The 25923-nt window shown below is 40.5% G+C and overlaps 1 protein-coding gene and 1 long non-coding RNA gene across 4 annotated transcripts in view; one reads left to right on the top strand and one right to left on the bottom strand.

The window, feature by feature from the left end:
- Window positions 1-25923, bottom strand: part of LOC139107015 (uncharacterized) — a 135025-nt gene that overhangs the window by 95857 nt on the left and 13245 nt on the right. The window contains exons 3-5 of the long non-coding RNA XR_011546457.1: window positions 25309-25436; window positions 24843-25164; window positions 24686-24725 (exon numbers count right to left, since the gene is read on the bottom strand). This is a non-coding gene — a long non-coding RNA (uncharacterized lncRNA). The remainder of the gene's footprint in view (window positions 1-24685; window positions 24726-24842; window positions 25165-25308; window positions 25437-25923) is intronic.
- Window positions 3340-25923, top strand: part of Hr4 (Hormone receptor 4) — a 50150-nt gene continuing 27566 nt past the window's right edge. Inside the window, exon 1 of one of the 3 annotated variants that reach the window (XM_070664212.1) lies at window positions 3340-6155. The gene's annotated coding sequence lies outside the window, so the exon portion shown is untranslated. The remainder of the gene's footprint in view (window positions 6156-25923) is intronic. The other 2 variants (XM_070664214.1, XM_070664215.1) reach the window with 2 other exon arrangements.

Here is a 25923-nt window from a genome sequence, read left to right as displayed (position 1 = left end):
TTTGCATGGTATTCCATCTGTGCAGCATCGATCTATAAGCGCGCATAATTACCATGATTATAGAGCGAGAAAGAGAAAGAGAGAGAAAAAAAATGACAAGTACTTTTTGAGGTCAGGGCAATATCGTGATAGATCCTTGCGACTTTACGAGGTATCCTAGCGACCGGAGCCTTTGTCGAGTTTTTCGAGCAGGACTTGCCGGCACCTATCTGTCCTCCGCGACAGATGCGAAGGCAAAGGCTTGATTTTATTCCCTAGAAAACTGCAGAGATACGTCGCTCGCGCGGATCCTTGAGAAAAAAAAAAAAAAAAAAGGAATGTTTGATCGTAAATCTCATCGTGACCGATGACGATCTCACCGCGCCGCGTGGACTATTTTATTTTATTTTATTTTACGAACGGTACATTGTTCGTAACCGAAATCGTGAAATTAAATATTTGACCGGTAATCACCTTTCTCTGGTCATTAACGCGAATTGATTTTTCGTCAGTTGATCTTCGTAAAAGGTTTCTAGCTCGTCATATCTTCGTTAAATATTAACGCCTGGGTGGCTAAGTGCGAATTTATTTTAATCAATCTTATACTGTCAATGGTTATAAAAATTAAAAAAAAATTAAAAAAAAATCATATTTTTGCATTCAGGAAAGAATTCACAAAATGAAATGTTACCATTATAACGTTACACCTATAAGCTCTATGCACCGTGTTTTGTACGCTATTCTGTGTCGGCTCGTGCTATTCTAGAACATGACTTCGTTCCATAAAGACGGCGGCAAACGGATCACTGCGCTGCGCGATGCATGCCGAAATACGCGTGCACGATACTCAGAGATGTAGTTTCGTTGAACCGTTTTCGAACGAGCAAATAATATGTTAATAATATTTTTACGCAACAGATGAATTGAAAAGATCAAAACCAAGAAGCGGTGTAATTTAGACATAACGTACCGAGAAAGAACCGTACATCAAAAATCATTCGCAGCTACGAGGGAAGCATGATTCAAACGGTGAAAGTTTTTTGGTTATCGAACATCGTGGCCTAGACCGTAAAAGAATAACAAGAGCGTGTGCAGAAAAGTTGTCACGGGTATGTACTCGCGAACACGTGGCTTTCTCTTTCGATTTCGAACACAATAAACAACTTTTTTTTTTACAAATCCTTTATGCCTACTAGTAAAAAAAGAAGAACAAAGAATGAATTGGGCCAAAAGATTAGAAGTTTCTCGACATAAATCTCGGAGGGGCCAAAAAGCATTTTTACTACTTTTCAAACCCGCTTTCAACGTAAATTAATTCTTTGTTACGTAATAATACGTAAATTATAAATGATATAAATTTAATTATTTAATTAAAATTAATTTTATACAGTAATCGCAAAATGGACGAGCTTCACAGACACCCTGCCTAGTAAAATAAATTCTGACGTATAAAATTGAAATGTCGAATATCAGCCGCATGCTTTCCAGCAACTTATATACAATACAATAGTGTAATATTAAAAGTTTTATTAACACACGGTGTATGAACGTGCATTTCACGCACGAAATTGCCATCGAAATACGGAATAAAGTTTTAGTATCGCAAATTGCTGGCGCATTAAACAAAGTTGAACAAAGTAACGTCACCCCAATATCGCGGCAAGAATTATCATCTGTATATTTTTAAATTAATTGTGGGATCAACGTCACATTGTTATTTTGAAACTATTTAAAAATTAATTGCCAAAACGTATTGAGAAGGATTAGCGTTGATTCAAGTAACCATACGTCATACGTGTTAAAAGTTATAAAAAAAAAAAAATAATAATTAGCAAAAATATTATTGGCCTCTACTTTACATAACGTTTTCCCTCGTGATCGATTGATGTGAGAAAAGATGTCTAAAGTATTTCACCGAAATATCTCACAGCTCGAGCGGCTCGATAATCGAGCGAGCGTCAGTCAGCTGACCGCGAAAATGGAGCATCACGCATCCGCGTTACTGCGAAGAGAGAGAAGGTCGAGATGTTGAAATGCGGGAGGACTTTATGAGAAACGGAGGCACAAATTGCAGCCATTGACGAGATTGTTTAGAATCCCATTAAACGACAACAATGGTCAAATTACTGCAATATATAATTAGCCGGGGCAAAATCGAGTTAAAACAAAAAATTGATTCAAAGAACCTTCCATTCTCAAAGTGTCTAATAATTACACTTTTCAAGAGCGCATTAATTTACTCTTTAAATAATTGAGTATCGCGTATCAAAGTAACGTCGAGCGTCCCCGTGTTTTACCGCCTGAATCCTCGAGGAATAAAGCATCCGGCGCTCTAATGACGTTTATGGATATTTACGCCGCGATTATTTCTCGGCCGCGTCGCGACGCTCCTTTCCGTCTCGCGCGCGTGAAAAGCGTGATAGAGAGTCACGACTAGCTTGGCGCTCGGATGTGGATGGCGGCGTGGCTTTTTGCAACGACGGGCGGCGTGGCGCGGCGTCAGAAGTTCCCCTACTGGAGAACGTAGAGCGCAGCGCGGTTGCTGCCGTTTTACGAGGAGGGTTCTCTCTTCCACTTCCACGGCTCCTCCACCGCACGGCGCGCCGCGGGTTCTCGCTCGTCGTCGGTGAGCGCGAGCGAGGCAGCGCCGGTGCCCGTGGCCGCTGTCCCAGTCGTCGCCCTACTTTGTCGAAGCCAACTCGAAGCTCGACACATACTCGGCGGTTTTACACCTCCTCTCGGCACGACGGCGGTGACAAACGTTTCATGCTCGCGCGCGTATACGCGCGGCGTACACGTACACGGGACGCACACGCGTACGGACGACGCGTCTCCGCGGCGACGCACGCACGCGGCCCGACGACGACGAGGGCGAAGAAGACGTGCGCAAATCTCGATCCCGCCGGACGGATCCGAATGGTGAACCCAGTGGTGCTGCGATAATCGGTATCGACCGCGCGAAATTTCGATCCGCGACTATCTCGTCCTTTTCCGCGGACTGCGCGCGCTCGGTCCCGTTCTGTAATCCCCACGTGCATCGTGGGAAAAGAGTTGAAAGAAAAAAAAAGAAAAAAGAAAAGAGAGAAAGAGAGAGAAAAGAAGAGGAACCGGAAGCGACTGGTCCCGTGAAAGGTATCAAGCAAACAGCCCACCCGTCCGCATGTGTGCGCGGCCGTGGACGTACGTGCATTTGTGCGTGTGTGACCTACGACAACCTGCCGCCCGGTTTCGGCGCGCCACCCGAGTATGACGTCCGCACACCGACCCGGCCGAATCCCCCGTTCCACTTTTTCCACGGAGGTCACGGAGTGCCGCGCGTCAATTCGGAAGGTCGGCCAAGTAGGAGGTGGTGCACGAGGTAGAGCAAGAAAGACCGTTTGAGCTACTGGTGGCGAAGAGAAGACGGCGGTGGCACGAGAAATCGAACCCCCGGCGCACGGACACTTCTAGAATTATCGGCTCCGGACGTTGCCCTCCGGCACGCGAACGCTGCCGCGGTGTTCTAACGAGGCCGATCATTAAATTCAGAGATTTCGCGCGGGACACGGTGCCGCACGTGCGAATGTCAATCGGAGCTTTAAACGGCTCGTCAACGAATCGAAGATCGTGTCCCTTTCGCATCGCGATTCAGGCTGACCGTCTAGGTCTCGGACCCTGACTTTAGGACAGGCCGAGAGAGAGCCGATCAATCGATCGAATCGTGGCAGGAAAATATTCGCGTCGCGTTAGTCCGCCCGCATCGCTCAGGAGAGAAAGTGCGCGAACTCTCGAACCGGAAGTGCCATCGAGCGAAAATATTCAACGCCGCGCGATTCTGTCCGTTTCTTTCTTTATCCGTCCCACGGAATCTCTACCGCGCGATCTTTCTCTCTTCTACCATTTACGTAAACCTCGCCGCTCCGTGAATGCTACCGCGCCGTGTGCATTTAGATTATCGCGGGCTAACTACCGCGGTGCGCGGACCTGCTGATTCTCTCCTCGCGTTAAATCGACGGCGGATGACGACGTCCAGACGCGCGACCAGCAACGCAACCACCAGCTACGCCTGACTGACCGCCGCTGCGATCTCAAAACGCAAAACACTGCCAATTAACAGCGAAGCGACATAAGCGCACCGATCGAAAGCTCGTACTTTGCCCGGCGCCGTGATTTCTTCTCCCATCGCGAACAAGCTTGTCCACCACGGCCAAAGTCACACGCGGGTCTTTTCTGGGTCGGACATGCGCGACGGATTGCGTGTCCCCGAAACGACACTCGAGTTCGACGAAAGAAGAGACCGGAAGCGACCCTCAGTGATGAATCTCGGACGCTTCGCTCGCGACGCAAGACACTGCCGCCTCCGAAGTTAAGACACTGCCATTTTTTTTTTTCTTTTCGAGAGAGAAAGCAAACAGAACTGACCTAACAATCGCGGCCAATTTCCACTTATCGGAAGAGAAGCTTAAATTATTTCGGAACTGAGATTATCTTCGATCATATGACTGACTGGGGTGAAGCCGAGCCACGAATAAGCAACGATTTTTCTTTTTTTTTTATTTCCATGGTATTGAAAAATATGATTTCGATAAACCATTCTGTGAGCGAGATGAGCACCCGCTGTTCGCTAATCGTCAATCCGAGATATCAATGCTACTTCCTGCTAAGCGACTCCCGTGCGAGATTAAAGAAAGAAGAGTGATCGTATTACTTAATCCTCGCTCGAAAACGATTACCGTTTTGGTCCACGCATTAACGAACATTATCGCGAAGAACGATACGCGCGAGAGCTAAACGTGATCGCAACAGGATTACCTAAAGAGAGAAGAAAAGAGAAATCATTCGGCGAGACTTTCCGAACTTCGGCGATCAATCACTCGGAAATCACATCGCTTCTAAATCACGAGGAAGATCGACGTTCCGTTGTATTTAAATGCAGACAGAAGCCTTAAAGAGCACTCGAAACTAAATCTCGCGGAAGAGTTATAAGAGATTCATGAGCGACGAGTGAAAGAGCGTGACGGCCGAACGAACGATCGTGCAGTATTATTGATCGACGAAGGAGACCCGCGATATAGTCCAAGATAACATTAATGTAATGAATTAAGCGTTATCTGCACGAACGGACTTGATATCGATTTGATAGAGGAGCGATCGAGTGCATGCCCGGCGAATCGGTTCTGCATTCCGCATCGATCGATTCGAGACGCGGTCAAGTATCACGAGATTACGGCCGATCTTCGTATCCGTCGCGGTGCTCGTGTAACCGGTGATCGCTAATCGAAATCAAAAGCAACAATCAATCGTGTATGCAACGGGGTTGTCGAAGTAAAAGTCGAATCGACGCCTTAAGAAAGAAGATCGTCGGTGGATCAGGCGCGTCGTGGCTTTCCACGGCGTCGTCGATCGGCGATTACTTTCGCGGGCCGAGGAACAACGCGACCGCGTGGTGAACCGGTAACGAAACCGTTATCATTTCGTGACGCGAGGAAGCCGGAAATCCAAGAGCAGGCGGGATAATAAACGAGTTATCGCTGTTACTATTGGGACAAAAGATAACCTAGTTACCGATATATCCGAGACGCCTCGAGCGCGTGCCCAGTGCTCGTTCCACTGCCTTTCCGTCTAGATGAGATCGTCCAGAGCGCGCGGAAGAAAAGAATTATTTATAGATTATTTTACAGATCTCGCTAAAGCCCCCCCGCGTCCAACAATTGTCTAATCTAGCTTCTAATATTACTTCGCGTGCGCTTTAATTCGCGATAGCTTCACCTCGTCGAGTAAACCGACGACGTTAAGTATTCATTTCGAACCGTCCGCGCTCCAAGAATCGTAAAACCGACCGCGGCGGCGGCGGCGACTACTACGAAGGTGGCACATGGTGCCGAAAGTGTCGGACAAATGAAGAACAAGAGTGCGTGTAAGTGCTTGAGAAAACGGACCAGGCGACGGAGACGCGTATCCGACTGAAGCGGGTCGGAAGAGGCAAAAAAAAATCTGTGCGTGTTAGTGTGCGCGCGTGGTACTAAAGTTCGCAGTGACCGGCCGCTCCGATTCACCCGGCTTGGGTCATTCGTCATCGGCATCGCGGTGGCCACGTGCTTATCAACCGACGACTCCCCTCGTCGGCACCGAATTTCAACAAGACTCGCGCTCGCAGCCACCTTTTCGTATCTCGGATGTCTTAACCGAAAAAAGATGTAAGTCACGTAAAACGACACGAGCGTAGTCACCTAAGCTTCGCACCTAAGGGTGCTCCGGAATACTTTAGAGCGGGGTATCTCTCGCGCGAAAAAAAAAAAAGTAGACGTAAAGTAACGAGGGTCATCGCAGACGCATTTACGCTACGCGTATAAAACACAAACGGCGTTTATAGAGATATGAGTCATCATCAAAGAGCCAATTAGACAAGGTAATGAGCACTGCGAAATAGTTTTGCTCTTTAATGCGACAAATATTGCACAGTTAATTGGAATTCGTGCAGTGTTTAATGTGTCAATGATATTACAGCTATCATTACGTAAATTATCAACGTATTATTTTATTTTGTAATTTGTAATAATATATGTTGTGAAATATCTTGTCCATTTTGTATCAAGTGTCAGGCTATAAAGTTACCGGAATGATAATCATTATTCGGCTTTTGAGGTGAAACTCATAGACACTATGAAAATCATAAATACGTTACACTGAAGTATGAAGTTAACGTGATAAATATGATGCGAGATAACGTAGGAGCTTAACTTGAACGACAAATATTGCTTTACGCAATCTACGTTTTCGGAATGATTATAGGAATTATTACAGGCCCATGTGTTTACATATTATTTTAATGATGGTTTAAATGTTTTTAATTGAAGCACGTAAACGAGAAATAAATTTTAACTTTCGCTATTCCGTTACACATTTGCAAATCAAACGTTCGGATTTTATTTTTCTCGCCTCTGAATTATATTGCATTCTGCTTCTATTATTTAATTTATTGCGCTATTACTTGCTTTCGAAAACAATTTCATAGAAATATATATGACGAATATTGACAACGGGATACATCGATCGGATCGTATCCGAGGTACTGTGCAGATCAGTCCCTATGGAAAGCTCACTTTACCGGTGAACAAGATCTACATCGCACATGAAGCGTAAACAAGTCGCGTGTCATTGATGACGGAGTGCAAGAAGAAAAAAAAAAAATGTGTTAATAAAATGCAAATTACGGATGTATGCGCTCAACGTTAAAAGGTCTAGGTCGATACTGAACTGATAATTCCTTCCGGTAGATAAAATTTTTGTAAATTAATTCGTCAAACTTGAGGCGTGAAGGACGAGGTCCAAACCCACCCGAACATGCCCCCCGCTTCACCCACCTTCCGAATCAAGACGAAAGAAATTCGTGCGTAAACGCAACGCTGATGCAAGCATTAAAGACCACGCGATCGTAGATAGAAGCTGAGAGAGAGAGGGACAAGGAAGTGAGAATAGAGAGAGATATTGTTCTTTAACGAATTCTGCTAACCTTGGCGAGGCCATTAAAAAGCATGAAAACATCTACAATAAAGACGGCCGTGTGATCTACGTAATGTCGGTTGCAGGTTTATCGCGATTCTCATCGATTTTATTGTCAATTTATTGCGTCCGTATCATTTAACCCTGAAATATCGCAGAATTTCTTAAAAATTTTAATTAATTTTTTAATTTCAACAAGGCACTGCATTGTAATCTCGCTGAACGTGGCAATGAAACCGGAAGTAAAAGAAGTTAAAATTACGTGCCGCATGTTGAATATTGAACTTGAAAATTGGCTTTAAATAAATGATCGTAAATAAATAAGACGGTGACTGTTATTACTTAATTAACTGTAAAAATATTTGTACGTATCTCGATACGTTTGTTCAAATAAGCAAACGTGTACTTGCACTTCTTGATATTTATTAAATGCGAAATAAAACAGATGTGCGAACAGCCTTGGGGCGAGTAATTTTCAATGCGCAAATCAATTTATATATCACATATAGTCTTGTTTTCGATACATGGCTTATCATCAGATTTAAAATAATAAGTTACTAACTCATCATTATTATTCATTTTTTATTATATAACAGACATTCCCAGCTAATTGCGTTTATGCTTTACAACGATCGCTAAATATAAACCGTTACACAATAACTGGTACAAGGTATTTAATTATATCGTTAATTATGAATAAAACATAAACTTACATTGAAATTAAAAATATTTATACATACATATCAGTATCGATAAACAAAGCCAATATGTTAAAAATTCAGTATATATTTCCTTATATTTAATTACAAACATTTCCTATTAAATAAGTCGACAAATTCTTAAAAATTAATGTAATTGTCATTTTTCAATTTTTCAAAAAACGATTTCTAACGAAAATAACGCGTGCCACGAAACTCGAGATAAAAATAACGTGTTTTTAATATTCAATATAATCGTACGAGTTTCTTCAAATAAATTACAGATCGAGAACTTTGACGATTATGATAGATACATTATTGCAATACGATATATTTGTACGGTGTTAATTAGAATGCTGAAATCATCCGTTTTAATACCGCCGTGTTAAATTGAACGGATTGAGAACGGTGCGATAAGAACGGTATGAAGCGCGAGAGCCGAGTATTATGCAAAGTTGAAGTTTATTCTGGCAGATGAGCGCGCAATAGTCCACAGTCCTAATCCAGACTGACTTCACTCGCGGTTTGTAATTTCTCGGTGGTCGTGGTACGAGTGCATCAAAAAGACGTCGACGTTTTGCAAATATATTTGTCGCAAAATACGCACAGGGATCTTAATACGAGAGAATATTTACATTAAACTGTAATTAATATAAAATTAAGATTCTGAATAAGAATCAATTAAATTTTAATAACAGAACGAGGGGGTGAAGTAATATCTACAATCTAAACTATCTAAAAGAAGGTAATATTAATTTTTTGTCTTAAAAATTTTTTTTTTTTTTGCACGCGTTAATGACAGATGGCGATGAAAATTAAATGATTGACGAAAAAGACTATTATTCAAGAGACAAACAATCGAAAAAATTACGATGAATTATCGCGGTGATTTTTAACGACTAAAATCAAGAAGTTGCGGACGATCACCTGTTGTTCATCGACATTAATTTTTCATGTAATTTACCAATAAACCTTTTTCGTTAAAGGTTACAATGTTTGTTTGTTTGTTTGTTTGTTTTTTTAAATGGATAAAAAAAATATTGTTAAAGTAAGCAATATTCGAGACATAACGGATTATATTTCTGGACGTTAAACCGCTCATTTATCGCAGCATTACCCGTTTACAATCAAACTTACGTTCACAATGACATCGATGAAGCATCGAATCAAGCCAAGTTGTATTTAATAGCTCATGGCGCTTTACAGACTGATGTCGAGTTGGGGAGGTCTATGCGCCTAATTAGGATACACAAATAACGTATCTCTAGTTGCCGCGGTATGTTTAACACGAACGTAAAGCACACCAAAATGTATCATCCTCGAGTTTCATTAGCACCGTATGAATTTCACGTCGACATAATTCTATGCTACATCAACTCATTTTTAGTTACAAATACACGTAACGTCCTGTACATTCAACGTGTTAAAAAAAAGGTAGCGTGCTTATTTGATTAATAGTTAATTACGTAGTTCAATAAATAACCGCGATTTAACAATCGCAAAAAAACGGTCGGGTATGCTAACGGATGTAGAGCGGTCGACGTTTCTCACCTAGCTCAACCGCTTCTCGTTTCATCTACGCTGAACGCTCGCTCTTTCCAGATTGGGATAGGTCGGATGCGAACGCTCCTGCAGCCCGAATGCGTGACACTCTACGTGCGCTGAACGCACGTTATCGTGGAGTTACTCGTATAACACGCGATATCGCACACGCGGCGAGGGCGATTATTAACCATGGTCAATTCTCGTCGAGGACCTCAATGCGGATCGTTGTCGGCGTCGCTACGAGAGTGGCTCGACAACGCTTGGAAAATCTATCGTGACGGTTTAATTAACGATCGGTAAGACGAGGTAACTATAAATCGATTTTACAATCAAAGCCCTCAAAAATCAGGAAAATAATAAATCATGCTTCGTCTCCTCCGAATGGATAAATTATAAATTATAGTACGCTCTACGAAACGTTAAACAGAAAAAGGCTAATTAAACTAAAGATAAAATTTATTAAACTTTGTGCAATCTGTTGTTATCATATTGTTATTTTAGTTTCACATATTTTTCTGACGTGAGAAATTAAAAATGTGATTAAAATACATATATTTTTCTCTTCTACTTGGTGAACAGGAGACATTTTCAGATTCTGGCACAGAACACCCGTTGCTACTTCGGGAAACTGAAATTTTAGTTACGAACTGTCTGACCTTTGACCTACTTGCAATAAGATAAGATCTAAAATTTCAACTTTGAGTGAGCTAAGCGTCCCTTACAGATCATAATCTAGTAAAGAGAAAATTTCTAAAAGAAGGAATGCAAGATGTACGGTTGTTTCTGAAAGCAGCGATGCTATCCAAAGTATATAATTTATGAAAACATATAAAAATCAAAAAAACGATTTAATCTTATTTTATTAATCTACATACATTTTTTTCTTCTATAAATTTAGTTAAAATTCCGTCTAATACGTTTTACGATTGTCTGTTTTTTTTTTCCATTCACAGACGTAAAGAAATAACATACCTAAAACGTAGTTTCGTCAACATGAAAACGCTCGTTGCGGTAAAAAAGAAAAGGGAGACAGAATTTACCTATGACAAAATGCACAACCGTCCGTATTTATTAACTATTCCGTGCCGAAAATTTGCTACCTGTGCAAGTGTCGTGACCAAAGTGTTTTAAAAGCGCCGCGATTCAACCCGAAAAGTACGTCATTGTCCCTGTAAGTTCTACTTAGTTTTGGCCGGTAATAATCGCGTCGCCGATTATAACCGGCTAGATCTCGACCTATGGAGGCCACGTGCGTTGAAAACAGATAACGACTCAGCGGATTCTTCTCCTCACGCCTCGACCTATGCCAATCTAAAACTAAATATACACTCGCCAGTAATCGCGAGTGCAGCATGCATATGCGAGCTCGTACCGATTCAGCACAGGCTTTCAGAGTTTCCTTAATTAAATAATTACACGTTTAAGTGTGACATTTGATTTTGTGAAAGAAATTTAAAATTGTTTAACCACGTAATCAGTTGATATCGCTTTCCTAAACTGGTCTGTTTGTGCGTAATATTTTCCTCGTGTATAAAAACAATTTTTCACGTTAATTAAACTTTCACTTTAAAAAAAAAAAAAAAATCAGTTTTCTATGCAGACGAGTATTTAATTTAAAGCTTTCGTTTAATATTTGCTTACGATGCAATTTTACAAATTCTATGTTTGAAAAGCCATGCTAGGTCGAATCCCGAAAGCTTCCGGTTCAGAATGGAGATATAAACATAAGTGACGTCGACTATCGGCGCTGTCTTGGAAAAATATCACGATATAAGTAACAGTGTTTGCTATTGATACATTAAGGGTACACTGATACGTCAAGAATACGCTACAATATCTGAAAAATGGCACAGCTGATTTTAAGTAGAGGATGGACGTAAAAGACAGTTATACTGCGAAGCTATAAAATGTGAAATAAGTTTTCCCACAATCGACATCCATCGATTTTTTCGACGTACGCATCGAATACAATTCAGCTATTTAAAAAAGAAAAGAAGTGCTTTGTTTAAATTTCTTATATTCTGGATACACAAAATTAATAAAAAAAAAAATATTTGTAATCAATTTTTCTGCAACACGATATCCTTTTCTTTATGAACTAGTAGGATCGTAAATTAGCGCAAGATTGTGAATTACGACAATGTTGTCTCGAAATTCCCCAATGACATCATTTGACCATGACACGTGCAGCGACGAGTACCGGTGTTCGAATACACGTTCGTCGTTAAATAAAAAAAAAAAATAAAAAAAAGGAGAGGAAGAAACGGAGAAAGAGAAACGTAATCTCAGAAGGTGCATGACACTGCTGGTTCATGAATCGTTGCGTCGGCGTATCGAAAAGATTTAATGACTCACGAGAAGTGCATCACACGATAATCGCATTATCGGTGAATGTGCCACCCCGACAAACTTAAGAGAAAGCGACGAGAACGTTTCGGTAGCCACCGTTCGATTCGCTCTATCGGATTGTGAGAATTTGTCATTTATATGGCATCTGAGAAGAGAAATCAACTACCCAATATGGTTAACCTTTTTCGCGATCCTTTTCAAGACTTAAAAAAAAAAAAAAAAAAAAAAAAAATTGAGATGCTTGCAATTTATAATAATATTTCTTTTTCTTTTTCATAAAGTTAATGAATATCCGATAACAATGTTAAAAACATTCGCACTATCGGTGCATGTCTGGAAGGAATAGAACCAACTTCAACAATCTAAATGTATTTAATCGAGTTTTTTGGTATTATTTAATACGGCCATTAAGGGAATAACATATTGTTAATATCGTGTTAAAGAGAACTCGGTGCAATGTGGGTTTCTTGTACTTGGTATAAATTATTATTGACGTAAAAACTACATTAAAAAAAAAAAAAGAAAAAAATGAAAAGAAAAAAAACATCGATTTTATCAAACATGTATTATAACCAGCGAAACCATAAGACTGCTCTTACCATAAAAATGATTGTTTATCGCAGATAATGTATGGCAAATGCTCGACGTGACTCGCAATGTCGACACTTCGTTGAGGCCGACTTTCATGGACACGTTATGGCCTTACAGACTCAGAGATCTCGCGAGAAATCATCATTGTAATGCTATTAGTAGCAGTCAGCTTTAATCGAGGAAAATTATAAAGATCACGGTCTAAATGGTCAATAAAAAGAGAAAATGTTTTAAAAATAAAACTGTATCCTCAAGTTTATTTTTTTTTTTTTTTTTCCATTATTCTTCGATTTTGTTGTTTTGTTTTCTTTCTTTTTTTTTTATTTTTTTTTATCAAGAGAACACGTTTTTCGTTTAAAAAAAAAAAAAAAAAAAAAAGAAATGGCGAATTTAAAAGACATTTATTTACACGTCACGCTTAAATACGGCAATTTATAGACGTAATCTATATTTACGATATTTGTCAAATAAACACGGTCATTTAAATTACATGAATTGTGTTAAAATGTGCTAAAATAACATACAAATATCGCAATGATTAATACCGTTGGAGCATGCCAGAAGACTTGTTGCGCTACAATTTATGAAAGTAATTCAATTCTAAAAAGCAACTTCTTATTCTTTAATAAAATGCTAACATTTATAATAAAATATTACGTTACAAATGTTGATATTAATTAAGCATTCGTTGACGTTATCAAATAATAAACTTTATGAGAGATTACTATAGCGCCTGAATTTATATTTGGCATAGGCAATCTTGGCGTTGAAACTCGGCAGCGAATTTTTCCGCGTGATTGATATGTCGCGGTCGCGAATAATATTTGCTTCTTTGAACGAGGTGACGCAAAAATAGCGCGCCATTGAGAAAACAATGCGGAAAACACCGTTGGCTCCGTACATTTGTTCGCGAAAATGAAAATTGCATGCGGACCTCTACGCGCCTATTGACGGCTGGTTTTGACCGCTTTGTTGACACGCTGTTCTCTGCCAACTTCTAGCAATCGTGCCGCCGAATGTCAACGCCGAATGAGAAAACGTGAACAAGGGAATCAATATATCGGCCGCGTTCTCCTCGAAACTATAAATCGTACGTCTACGACGAAGAAATCTTTTGTAGGCCTATTCGCATTGCATAAATCACCAACGGCATTGTAATGAATATTCAAACTATAATATCTATGAAGTTTACTAGCGTTCAGAATTTATATTCATAAAAATCCTGCGTTTTTCTTAAAGCTTTAAGTGCGTCTTTTTCTCTCTCTCTCTCTCTCTCTCTCTCGAAGTACGATTCTTATATCGTTTATCTATTTATCGCGACAATCATAACCTATCTTAATGAGCAACGAGGCTAACGAGCAACCCTATCGGCGGCCGCGCGACACGTAACCGCATAAAGCTCTTATCGTGGATCGCGATCAAGAACATTCTGAGCGCGCAGGAGATAATGACCGGTGATTTTTCAGGGATCTCGCGGCCGGCGGCACCGTTTATTTATCGACCACGGTCGACACCGATCTCGAGAAACGCCTTTCAATTCCTCGCGCGCGATCTGCGAGCAACCGCCGTTCGCAAAGGCACTCAAGTTCAGAGCTACACTGACGCAACTACGTCGCCCAAGGTATCGATGATCGAGGAAATTGTGAAGGTTAAAGGCTAGAAGACCGCGGGGATTCGACGACGATCGAACCTCATTTTCATGGCTTAAGCGCACATATATGTATAATATGTTTAATTAATGAAAGACCACAGAAATCTGTTTTTTTTTTTCATTTTTTTTTCTACCATTTTATAATTAATTAATCTCCAACGTTGGAGTGTCAATCTTTTTCTAATTGCAAACAACTGCACGAGTGGAGTTGCTCGAACTTATTTGAATAAAATTTCGTGTTCGGGTGTCTCAATTGCTACGTCTTATTAAAGTGAAGAAGAAGACAAAGGGGATATTTTCCTGCTTTCTTTATGGAGTCGGATACTCGTAAGAAAATAATTATTCTACACCAACTATTGAAAAAGCCGCGGATGAAGCCGTGAAACACCGTAAGCGCGGACGCACGTACGCACATATACATAAGCGCACACGTTGGCGGTGCATGCTTGCTGGTGTGATTGACATTAGTAAGTATGCCATGGCCGACCGCTCACGGCGTGTACTGGTACGAACGACTGCAGCACTGCCCACACCGCCAACAAATGCACCGGCCGCTCGGCGATTCTACCGCCGCGCTCCATCCTTCTAAGATACACTTAGGAAAATTCTCAGAAAATCACGTCCGCAAGTTTCCGCTTGCGGACAGAAAATCAATTTCTCGATATCTCGCCAATAACCACGCAACTGTCTCACAAAATCTCAGAGAGATTCCTTCCTGTATATTTTCCGAACATTTACGTCAAACTTTTCTAACTTTCGTGACAAACGTTTGACGACAACGACGATCTCGTGTATTAACATTCACTTGCGACAGTGAAACAACAATTGTCGATACGCAGCTCTCCGTGCCGACCAAATATTTTAAGAACACCTGACAATAGATAGACTAAAAACTATTTAAAAGATTCTACACGTCTGAATTAAAGTATCGTAATGCTGTGTTGGAAACAGGTTTCGGCGAAAGTCCTTGAAAAATTATTTTTTTGAATAATTAATACCTTTTCATCTTCGCGCCTCCTTCATGATACAAATATATTTAATTAATTCAAATGAAACAATTATAGTATCGATATTAGTAATATTAATGAGATTTTAATTTTATTTAAATTGATTTGAAATTTAGATTTTTATATTTTTTTTTTTTTATCTCAAGAAAAATATACAATCATTAAATATATATTAACTTTTTATATTAATGATCGTAATAAAAAAAAAAAATAATAACTAATAAATATATGAATGAAATAAACCGGTTTCAAATCTTGTAAAAAAAACTTATTAACAAATTGTATTAATAAAAAAACGAAATATATTCTAGTTTTTTTTTTTTTTTTTCTAATCTTGATTCTTAAGAAATTCTTTAAAAAATACGCGATTGGTGCTCAATTTCAGATATTTTGATTGGTTCGCATGTGCAAAGATTCCACCTCCAAGAATTTCACGCAGTATCGGAGCCGGTATATTCACGCGAATTGCATGGCAATAAAAATCCGTGTGTGACGTAATGTAACCCTGTTCCCCGAAGGACACGGTTTTCACCGAGTTCGATCTTCCTGTAAGATGGTATCGTTCGCCGAGAACCGGTATCTGCACAGTGCAACGCAAGGAAGAGCAACCGAAATAAAGAGAGAGAGAAGAAAAAAAAAAGGGATATTTATTATATTCTAAAATAAACTCTATCTCTCTTTTTGAAGATGAATTAAAAGCACGTTGACCACAATGTAATAAAATACAAAAGCAACGTAGTGGAATAATTAACTATAAACTAAATTATATGTTTATTTAATGCCTCGTAATTCGAGTTTCTAACAAACATGAAAATTCGAGCTCAAATCGAATAAGCCACATCGATAACTAATAATAAATAATGTTAACATGATCTTAGATAAGAAAGATATAAAGAAGATTTGTCAGCAATAACGAGATAATGTCAAGTCCTGCTCTTCTACTTTTACTTTCAAGGAAATATTTCCGTCCGTCCGTCCATCTAGGTCGCCGCCTCCTGCCTTCCGCGCTTACCGAGGGCAAGTCCGAAACTTTCATCAGTGACTTTCGTTACTTTCTTATCGGTTAAAAGTGAAACACCCGGCGGTCTGGTTGCACGTGTCTTTCTTTCACTCGAAGCCACGGTGGACCATCTTCCGCGAGGACGGGGACGCTACACGGTCGATTATCGCGTAAGAGTCGCGCCATCGAGAGTGAAATCGCAATAAGAAAAAATTGATTCGAAAGTACTCGTCGCAAGCGTTGTTTCCATATTCGGAACTTCGCTCTCTATGCCCAGGATTCAGGCCGTGCGATCATTTACACGAAATACGGCTCGCTCGAATAATACACTTGAACGACAAAAATATTACTTTAACTCGGATAACTATGCGTGGAGTAAATTCAAGTAAACGCTAGACTCTACAGCACGTCGGTGCGGAAAGTACTGAGATCTTACGATTATGAATTTTATGTAAATTTTAATTAAATTCAAATTTCTAATTACATTCGGACAAGGAATTCAATTTGCAAGACAAACCATTTACTGGAATGGCAACGAAAGGGATGAAGGATTTAAAAATCCCCCCAAAAAAAAAAAAAAAAAAATTCTCTACATAAGAATTAATTGTATCTATATTGATCGATGATTTCGTATAGTGGCACGATCATGTAAAATTACCGGTTCTTCAATATGTTACATCTTAGTTTTATCACGTCTTGCCATCCTTGACCTTCGTTCTTTTCAGATATTTTCAATAATGTATCAATAATGTGAATTTGTCATCGAATTTTGCTGTTCTCATTCATCTACTGACGTAAAATTGATAAATGAAGAACGAGATTTACTATTTCTTTTAAAATTTCTTTTGACCGATGATATTAGTTGAAATTATCGTTTTAAAAATTAAATCTAAGATCTTCCATTCGTTGGGATAAAATTTCAGTAGCTAACACTATTAAATGCTGCATATGCATACCTCTCATGTACCAGAAACGTAAAACTTTTTATTGTATCACGATCACGTAGCTCATATTAAATACTTCCTTCTGTAAAAGCAACTCAAATTCTCTCAAAAATAGAAACTAATAGTTGAAACGTAAGTTTATTATTTTAAATCTCATTCTTCTTAATATTCATCGCGATTTACATCGCGTCCTCTCAAACGTGTAAAAGCATCGACGCCGACATGATTCATCGATGTCGGTCCCGAAAGAAGAGAAAGTTTAGCTCGCGAAGCCGATGTTTTTATTCCCGTTTATCCCGTTAGCGCCGCCGTCATTCACGTAAAGAGAGATAATGCCGATCGTAAAACGATCGTAAGTCAATCTAACCTACGAGTCTCATATCAAATTTTTATTTCTGCCATTGTTTAGTAAAACCTCGTGAAAAACTTGAAATTACCCTCCCAAAGGACCGGCGGTCGTCGTTTTCTTGTTTCACGAGAAACGATCGAGAGAGTGAAAGTTCCCGGCGTATACACGCACGCACGCACGCACGTACGCACGCGTGCACGCGTGTTCAGTTTTTTGGCATTGGGCGTTGGGATTGGAGGGTCTCGGTTGGTATCGAGGTCACCGGTACCACCACTACCGAACCACGGTGGCGGATCCACGACTTTGGCGGATCGCATGGCCCGCACGCTCTCGCGACCGGCTGGCCCAAAAAGTTTGGGCCGCGCGTCGCGTTCACATCGCGCTTCTCCGCGGGGACGTTCTCTTCCGGACCCCTCTATCTCCGTACCCGCGATCGCGGAAGTCCCGCGGGTGATTTATCTATCCACGTACGAAATCGCTCGGCGCGATAACCTCGCGGTGTTACGCTTATTATTTTCTGTCGATTCTAACTTCGAACGGACAGCTCTCGATCACGAGTGAGTGCCAAAATGTGCGAGAAACTAAGGAGCTTGTGCGACTATTGCAATTTGTATCGCTGACACTCGTGCGAATTCTTGAACGAGAAATCTAAAGTACCGCATGGATCATAGATTGGTGCGTGACTGTGATTGGAGTTGGCACGGGACATCGGCTGCCCAGAAAGTTTCCGCGGTTCGCTCGACTTGCCTCTGAATCACTATTCCTCGACAATATCATGTGCGCGAAGATGAGTGTTCTCCAAGGTCGGCACTCTTCCGTGTGCGCGAAGATAAGTGTCCTCCAAGGTAGGACCATTTCGCTCTAACAATTCGTGATTCTAACTAAAGCACTGTCCGCGAGACCCTACTCAAACTTCGACAAAGAAATGACAGAAATTATACGAGATATTTACCTAATATGCAGCGCAACGAGCCTCGAATCAAGCGAGTGAAAATTTGCTAGCGAACTTTTGCAAAATATTTTACCGCATCGTCGAATGTATTGTCCGTACGATTATTTAAACTACGTCACAGAAACGACGGAATTATATGCCATTTTTAGTAGATATAGTTGCAAATATAGTACCAAATTATATATACGCCAGTGAAACGAAACTTTCTCTGCTATAAAATTTGAATTATTGATCGAGATAACAAAATTCACTCCAATACTATCGAACACCCGACGTTCGGTGAAACATGATTTTACCGCAAATTACATTTACATTTAAATATTCATTACATATGATAATATTGAGTACGTAAGATGATTTATAATAAACAGATATATTATTCACGTGAGAAAGTAATATCTTGTCGATAAAAAAATAAAAAAAAAAAAAAATGTAATATATGCTATACAGTCGAATTTCTGAGAGAAATAATTTTAAATAAATAATAAAAAAAATTAGCTTTCGAAATTAATCAAGATATTTAAGAAATTATAATTTTGCGAGATGATTTATCTATGTTATATATCCTACGTTATACAATTAGAAATTATTATATTGCATTTATAAAGAAGAGTTGCACGTGACTTCTACTTGGGTTTATGCAATGCGCTCGCCCTTCGCTTGAAGGGTCTTTCACATAAATGATCGCCGTGCCATTCGCATCAGCAATCATAAGTTGTCCATTCCGCGCGAAACTGTTTAAGTAGAAACTAGCGACTAGTAACGAGACAAGTTCTGCCGGACTAGGATTGATTTTCGAGGTGCAACGAGGTGTCAGTTCGTCGGCGTCCCCGCCGGGTCAATAACACCGCGACACGATTTCACAATTGCACGCTTCGCTAATTACAAATCACAATTGCGTCCGCGCTGGCGGCGTGTCGACGCGGAATGCGCGAAAAAGCGCTCCATACCGCCGCTTCCGCGTTCATTTCCGTTCGACGACAAGAGACCCGAAGAGCGAAACTGATACCTCCTCACCGGCGGCTCATCGATGAAACATCGGCGCGCGGCTAATTATTGAAAATCTTATTTATCGCGTTCGGCAACCGAGAAAACTCCACTAAATTAAAAATGTCCTCTCGCGCGAATCGCAAAATTATTCGCTCGGCGATTATATCCCGAGATGGAGGATAGAACCGCGATATCTCGACGGGAAATGATTTTCGTACGGTATAAGGATGTCCGATAAATATTAATCTTCGTGTCCACTCGGCTATGACGGTCGATATTTCATTTGATCAACGCGATATCCGCGGAGACATATTCGATATTGAAGGAAACAAAGAAAAGCAATCCGAAATTCTGCCACAAAGCGTACCCCATTTTCGTCGCCGCGTTTTCTCCGACAGATTACACGCGATCGCTATCGCCGATACGTTACATAATCGATTTCGCCGAGGTTGGTGGGAACGTCGCGCAAACTTTTGCTCTAGATTGCAACACAGCAAGTGTGAGTAAGAGACGGGCATAAATTGCAAGATTGTTAAAATTTATCTATGATCGTGAAAGGAAAGAGGAAAATAAAATAAAACGTAAAAAAAAAAAAAAAAAAAAATTGTGCGAATCATTGTCAAAGAAAAAGAATGTCCATTATTACCTTATCTCTTGTTATGAATAAAAATTTTTCCTTTTTTATGTCAATGCCGTTAAAAAATAAATACGATAAATATGTAAATTATTTAAAATAAATTACATTGAAAATTAATTGCAAAATAGAACTCATCTATTCACTCTTTAAAATTCATTTTTCTAGAACTTCCTTCTTTCCATTCGTTATAAAAAAGTAGTTTTTAAATTTTTTATTTGCTTAATTTTTTTTTTATCAAATTTTTTTTAAGTCTCGCAAGTTATCAGACAGAGAAAATTACGTTTGAATCTCGATTTGAATCTATATTTTACGCTGTAAGTATCGCAACATGAGTTCGCGGACACGGCGAGCAAAAAGTCAAGATTTTTCACGTACGAGGTTCTTTGCTGCCGTCACGAACCGCCTCTTATTGTCGTAACTACCACCGCATAGACAGATGCACCTATACATATATGTCTTGCAATTTATCAACTACGAATCGTTCGTTGCTCAGCCCTATCGTCAATGAATATGAATCACGCTTTGCCGTACAATATTATAAAAAAAAAGAAATAATAATAATAAATCATACTCCTTGACACGAATGCATCTTAAAGTGCTTAGCCTTCATATAAGCTGGTGTGGCCAGGTCTCAACTTCTGCTCCTATTTTTTTTTTTTTTTTTTTTTTTAATTTAATAAATAGTTTTATTTGTTTCTACGTACTGCAATGCGCATCAAGTTAGTTCTTTTTCTAATTTCACTGAATTTTCCGCAGAGAGTCATCATTGCATTGTTCTTTAAACCATTATGTTTTGCAGTAGCTAATTCACCGTAAGACTCGAAGAAAGTCGGAAAATCACCGAGTGAATAAAAGGGGACCAAGTAATCGCGCTACGTTTTCAACTTCCGCAATGCCGAATCGGCGAACCGTATCACGCTCCCGACCGATTCGACGCGATCGACATTGATCCCCTGCAGAATTCGATCTACGTTACTTTTTCAAATTCCGAAGAAATCACAGTTTCTTAATATTTTCTGCCTTATAAGCGGTACAAATACTGTTATCCATTTTAGCCGCGAGTTACTTTGCATTACGAGAAAAATAGCATCGTTCCTAATACATTATAAAATATTATAATTACTTTTCGTTGACGCAAATAACCATTTATTATCAGGCTGTTGCTCGAAGTTAAAACGTGAACGAAAATCAGTTCTGCGCGATAGTTTACGGTTACGACCGCGGACGAAAATTGCCGGCCGGAAAAGTATGCTGGCCCCGGTTAGGAAATTAACGAGCGCGATTCGACTTCCGCCCGAAAAGAAAGAGACGAACCGCTCTTCGACAATGCCCGCCGTCAAATCGCGCGTCGACGACGTCGCCGCCGCCGCGGAGGAAACGAACGGAATGGGATCTTGATCTTTTACCCGTGGCGCACGCTCGCGCTTATGACACAACACGGTAGAGTTTGCCGTAGGAAAAGTAAGGTAAGGCCAGTGCTATAATAGAAACTTTCACTACGGAGGTTCAACGTACCTAGTCGCTGACTCTCACTGGCCGTTCTCACTGCTTGCCCGAGCATCTGACACACACGTACCGGGTGTCTTCATTTCCCTACACAATTCGCCGCGAGTTCTCATTTCGCTCCCGCTCTGAGAAACAAATGGCGAGACAATGTCTCCGCTGTTCCGTAGCCGGCGCTCTAGTGTCGCGTTAAATGCAAAAGAGAAAACCCCCGATGATTACCGCGTGACCGAGCGCGAGGATTCTTTCTTCCGCGATGGTAGTCAACGGAAACGAACGCCATTACCGCATTCATCGTTGTATTAAGAACTTTCTTGGAAGAATTGAATTCTAAACGAGAGCCGGCGCGTCACGGAACGTGCCGACCGGTGGATTCCGTTAAATTCCCGTGCGCGTAAAATAATGCAATACATTTATTTACGTCCCCTTTGAGCTAAGCTGCGCAATATTTTTTTATCAAAAAAATTCCTCCCAACAAATACTTGAAAAACTGAAGAAAATATGATTTGGCTGATATCTCGCGATATTTCTTAAGTCATTCCGATTAGTCATTCATTGTGACATCTTCGTGACGTTCGCGGAAGCAACGGCTTACTCATTTGTCGATCGTCGAGAAAAAGATAGACGAACAAGATCGGGATTGGATAGACCACGAGCAGCTGGCTCTACATTGTGACAACGACATGAAATGCTCAAGAATCTGACCCTTTAAGTAACCGAATTGAGTCGCTGATACGTTGATGTAATATATTGGCGATATACGTACAAACCGGCTATTAACGCAAACGATAAAACATTCCCTTTTCATCTTACGCTTGTCAATCAAATTTCGACGAAATAACAACGTTGAAAAATCTAAGGTGCCTATTAATTGGGCGACACAGTTTTCTCGTTCTGTCAAAGATAAAAAAATCTTTCTGCGAGCGTACACGTTATTACACATTGTAAATTTTATGAATGTGACTCAAAATAATGAATGTATCATACGTCAGCGTTTTATCTTTAGATAACGTTTTAATCTGTTAATATAAGTGTCAATGTTTGACGCGGTATACCAGATCGTGTTTATCACGCGAGTATTCGTTAACGGTAACGCCATTAAGAAATAAAACACCGTGTATGATGACCCCCTTCCGCCGATAAGCAATTTTAAGGTATGCTAAAAGACGAGACATTGTCGTTATCCATGTGGGTCTGCTTAGATAACTGCTAATTTATCTTTTCACATAACGGTGCCACATGAGAACAGATAAGATTATATTTACTGGACTAAACTGTATTACACTTGGACGACTTTAATATTTCTACGTGAAGAAGTAAGAATAAAATATAAAAAATGACCGATCGCGCCGTAAGAAATACAAAAGTGACGTCAACAATTTTTACTTGCATCTAACCGAAGGAAATAAAATTTCTCGTCATTTCGCGTTTATTTTGCGAGGATCGGCGATGTGTGTAACGTGTATGTTAGACTCCGGTAAAAATTTGATTGCACCATCGTGTGGAAATTATTGGCGATACGATATCCTACGATGAGAACCGCGACAGAAAAGGAAAAGAGAGATTATCGCCTAGGAGATACGGAGAAGCGGACACAGGTACGAAAGTGGGAGAGTCAGACTTAGGATGTCATAGCGTGGGAGAGTCACTTTCACCGTCAACGGTCCCCATATAGCGGTAAAATCTACGCGGTACGGAAAAGATGTCTCTCACCTTACGTTATCGATTCTTGACCGATTATAAAAGATCGTTATCAAAGGAATTTAATTGTCTTTACGCTTTTTATATCGCAAAATAATTCTATTTTTTTTATTTTTTTTTTTTAGTATAATATTGTATTGTTTGCCTCAATAAATGAGTTTTCGTGAATATGAAAATCTTTCCTTGCAGCGAATAATAAAAAAAAATATCGATTAAAATATTTTAAACTTTCTAGCTAATTTGTTACCTAGATTTGTAATCTATTATTACATAAATTAGTCAAACTGTGATAATTATCAACAGTTTTTCAACAGATCAGATTTTTGGAAAGCGCGAAGAAAGTGCAAACTCCGTCGTAAGATATCGTTAAACCTGCTCGAGCGTAGGAAAACGCGAAACTGTTCGTACGTGGAGTTTCACGCGCGGAGGACACGCGGGGAAAATACCGCCAAGTATACTAGTGGTACAAGATTCGGGTGGGGGATAAAAAGCTCGCCCGAGATAGATAAGCTTGCGTGGCTCCGCGCCCAACGGCCACGCTCTCGCGTTCGCGGACACGTACCTATGTATGAGTTTCGAGCGCCGGGCGGCCTCTCTCAAGAGGAGACCGTCGTAGGTAGGTTAGTGCATTGGCTGCACTTTCCGTCTCGGCGTTCTGCACGTATAGTCGCGTCGTGGTTCTCCTGCGCGCGCTCGTCCGTCGTATGCATGCATTGGTTACGCAAGAATAGCGGCGTGTGTGAGAGACTGCTGACCTACATACGGTAGGGAGCAAGGACCCCGCTCGCTGGTGTACCGCGTATACCCGACCGAGTGCGCGCACGTGTACGTGTGTCGCGGGGTACGCGCTAACACGCACGCGACATGCACATGCGTGGCTCGAAGGCAACGTGATGCGCTCGGCAAACCTCTCGCTGCTGTAACGTGCCATCTACCGCCGCGCGTTTCTACTAAGGCACGCATTCGCCCGCGCGGCTGATTAAGCGTCGTTCACATTACTTGCGCGGCTATCCGCTAACTCTTTAATGAACACTTGTACGCTTTATCTCTTTTGTTCTCAACAGCCCCGGTTTTTTTTTTTTTTTAATATACAGTTACTTTTATCGAGGTTATTTATGCGATTTATGCACGCTTTGCGTGCGTTATTTTTCCAAAGGGTTCCCGAAAGCGTGCGCATTTTTTACAATTGGGGATTAATTAATTATAATAAATTTTGTGATAATTACAATTAAGTAATCGATGATCGACGATGTTTTGCCGGTTTAAGCGACCCAATATAAAACAACGAAAAAAATTATGGGACTTACCAATCTGCACCTCAGCGGAGTTGAAAGATACTGCCGGTGACTGTAACATAAAATGCAGAATATTAATGTAGAGATGCTGGTATAACAATTAATGAAGTTAATAAAAAAAGTAAATTTTTTTTTAATTAAAGATTTTATTAAAAAAATTTATATTTACCTATAAGTTGCTCCGCCGATGCAGGATGCCCGTCCCGGGCCTGCTCCTCCTCTCAGTTCGGACGTCGTGACGAGTCCTCCTTCCGCGCACAAGTCACTCGCGAACGCGACCGTGATTTTATAATTCGCGAAAATTACAATCAACACTTTCGCGCGTCCTATGTTCGGTACTCGCGTTAAAAAGAAAATTTTACGTCAAAAAATTCCGCCCGAATACTCAACGAACTTTCGGAACGGCCGACGAACCGGACGCGGTTCGTATAATTTTAATACCGGCGGTGACGGCACTTTTCGACGACGGCGATGAATGCAGCTGCGTTGATCTAGAACAAAAAGAAATATATAATTTAATTGGAGAAATACTACAAATATTCAATCTTCAAAAAAGAATTAAATAATTAAATCATTAAATATAAAGTTTTTCATTACGACAAGCTACTAGTGTGTTTCAAAAGAGTGATTCTTACCTCTGGGGTTGCTCCGTTGATGCACGATGCCTTTCCGAGGCCTCCTCCTCCTCTCAGAATATCAGACTTTGTATCAAAGAGACTCGCTTCCTTTCAGAGACTCTGACTTTCGTCCTCGCGCTGGTCACCTGCAACAAAAGCCCGGATAATTAATAAAAATTACGCGAGTCTGTATAACACTTTGCCTCAGAGAATCATGATCGTAAAGATATAACTTATACGGACAACGCGGCTGCTGTGCACGTGCGTAGCGCGACTCTTGTGTACGTGCGTATCATCTGACCGCTGGAGAAGGACAGAGAGAATGCGAAGGTAATAGGGAAACGTAGCACGCGGCACGTACGTACGTATATCCGTCCTTACCTCTATCCTACCTCCCCTGCTACCTCCCGTCTCTCTCTCTCTCTCTTTCTCTCACTCACTCACTCACTCTCTCTCTCTCTCTCTCTCTCTCTTTCTCTCACCTCTATACGATTCAACGCGTTATAAAAACCTTTATATGCCGAATATTAATTACGCAAACTGAACTAATATCGAACCTCAAAACCTTCTTCTCAACAGCCGACGTTTGCTTTCGTTCGGCACCTTTTGATTCTACGTTCAATTCTCGTCGGC

Source organism: Cardiocondyla obscurior, linkage group LG12, assembly GCF_019399895.1.
Source record: "Cardiocondyla obscurior isolate alpha-2009 linkage group LG12, Cobs3.1, whole genome shotgun sequence".
Taxonomy (NCBI): domain Eukaryota; kingdom Metazoa; phylum Arthropoda; class Insecta; order Hymenoptera; family Formicidae; genus Cardiocondyla; species Cardiocondyla obscurior.
Note: the sequence above shows the minus strand (reverse complement) of the source record. Positions and strands in the feature narration are given on the sequence as shown.